Source organism: Sinocyclocheilus anshuiensis, unplaced genomic scaffold (genome assembly GCF_001515605.1).
Source record: "Sinocyclocheilus anshuiensis isolate Anshui unplaced genomic scaffold, SAMN03320099.WGS_v1.1 scaffold698, whole genome shotgun sequence".
In the NCBI taxonomy this organism is placed as follows: domain Eukaryota; kingdom Metazoa; phylum Chordata; class Actinopteri; order Cypriniformes; family Cyprinidae; genus Sinocyclocheilus; species Sinocyclocheilus anshuiensis.
Window position 1 is genome coordinate 470424 of NW_015544168.1, and position 2424 is coordinate 472847.

General features: G+C 34.6%; 1 protein-coding gene across 2 annotated transcripts in view; it reads right to left on the reverse strand.

Annotated features, from left to right (window-relative positions):
- The window catches only part of adarb1b (adenosine deaminase RNA specific B1b), a 110849-nt gene extending 109370 nt beyond the window's left edge, over positions 1 to 1479 (reverse strand). For both annotated transcript variants that reach the window (XM_016496090.1, XM_016496089.1), the window contains exon 1: positions 1402 to 1479. The gene's annotated coding sequence lies outside the window, so the exon portion shown is untranslated. The remainder of the gene's footprint in view (positions 1 to 1401) is intronic.
- Positions 1480 to 2424: the final 945 nt, after the last annotated feature.

A 2424-nucleotide genomic window follows, 5' to 3' on the forward strand; every position in this document is an offset into this window, starting at 1 on the left:
ATCATTATAGGGTGGTTGTGTACACACACTGCCAACATACATTTCAGTTCAAACAACTTGTAAAAGTGCATGTAGCATCGGATGACCCCTTTAACATCCAAGACTGATCTGTTAATCAAAGCCTTTTAGTGCATATGAAAATATCTGCTAAATATTGGTAGTGTGTGTCCCGTTTCTTCCCGTTACAATCAGTTACAGGATTGCGTCCACTATAAATATCGTGACCGTTCGCGCATCTCATTGAAAATAAATTGTGTCCTAGCGGGTAACTTTTTCCCGGCAGCTTTTTAATATGCTACATACACTTCAAATCTGGAAGTATGCTGTCATCGGTGTCATTATATTAGCTTTGTGCAGTAACCTGTAACAGATTTATGCAAATGTGAGGGAAAAAAGTGTATGAATAGTGAGCAATCAAGCAATTATATAACACTAAACAAAACAAGCCATTTTACAGGGTATCTGCAGGATTTTTAAGATCAAATTTAAGACTTTAAGACCTGCATAAATAAAATTAATACCATATGACCGGGTGGGGTCTATGATAACAATCTGTAAATTGACTGTAAAAAGCATGATTTACAGTTCAGATACAGGTTTTTAATACTTCTATTCATTTTAAGAAATGAATAAAAAAGAATCCAAAAATGTGTGATTTCCACAAAAACTATTAAGCATCACAACTGTTTTCAACATTTATAATAAGAAATGTATATGTTTATAATAAGAAATGTTTCTTAAGCAGGAAATTCTTGAGCATATTATAATGATTGTATGACACTGAAAACTGAAAATTCAGCTTTGCCATAAGAAATAAATGACATTTAATAAAATACTAAACTAGAAAACCATTATTTTAAATTGTAATAATATTTCACAATATTACTGTTTTTACTGTATTTTTTAACAAATAAATGCAGCCTTGGTGAGCAAAAGAGATTGCAAAATTTTACCGAAAATGCCACACAAGGACTTCTGCAAACAACTGAACCATAATATCAACGATTTATGAATTATATTAACCAAAACAGACATTCTGAATAGATTCACAGAAATTTACCAACAACATTTTGCTGCTGAGGTCAGCAAACACTAATAAATCCACCTTAACAGTCTCACAATTGAGAGTCATAAGACGAGGGATCATGACATTGAACAAAAACACACTGCATTGAAATCACTGCAATGGTCACAATTCCATATATCGCGTAGCACTAGTGTCTACAGTTCTGATAAAGCCCTTGGAGAAACCCTACACATCAGCAACAGGCACAAAGCAACAGTTTGTTTTGCACAATATTTAATTTGCTGCATCCTACCATCAGTCTTCTACCTTTCCTTCTTTTCACCGCATGTGAACAACCTCTGTGTTTGAGTGAGTTTCACTGCAGATTCACTTACCTGCTATTATAAAGCAGCGGATGTTGCTCCAATCTCTTACAGCCTTGAACAAGATCTTCCTGCTGTGAGTCTCCACTTCTTCCTGAAACACAAACGGGAATAAAACATCAGGCCACAGCTAAAGTGGTTCTCTCCGATCCTGATCCTAAGAGCAAATCTAAACTGAGAGGACTTGGTGAGAGAAATGAGCACCATAAATGGAGAAATTCCCCCAAACCCAGATGTCACACATTTTATACTTAATTTACACTTCACAATCACTGTTTAAACACCTCCTCTCTGCTTCCACATACAACTGGGGAAGCTATAAGTAAGCTTCAGTTATTCTTCACAAGTAAAGACACACACACACACACACACATATACATAACATGACATTACAGACATACACGTATACATACACTAGCACAGTGTTTCCCAATCCTGGTCCGGGAGAACCCCAAACACTGCACATTTTAGATGTCTCCCTATTCAAACACACCTGATTCAACTCATCAGCTCATTAGTGAAGACTCCAAGACCTCAAACGTGTGTGTCAAATAAGAGAGACACCAAAACCGTGCAGTGTTGGGGGGTTCTCCTGGACTAGGATTGGAAACCACTGCCTAGCATTCAAAAGTTTAATTTTGTAAATGTTTATGTTTTTGAAAGCTTCATGTACTTTTTTTGTATGTTTTTAATCACAAAATCTTCATTTATTTTGATTAAAAATGCAGTAAAACACATAATATTGTGAAATATTATTATAGTTTAAAATAGCTGTTTTCTATGTGAATACCTTTTCAAATGTAATTTATTCCTGTGATGTAAAGCTGAATTTTGTCACATGATCACATGCTCAAGAAACATTTCTTATTATCAATGCTGAAAACAGTTGTGCTGCTTCATATTTTTGTGGAGACCATGATACATTTTATCTTTCAGGATGCTTTGATGAATACAAAGTTTCAAAGAACAACATTTATTTGAAATAGAAATCTTTTGTAACATTATAAATGTCTTTACTGGCACTTTTGATCAATT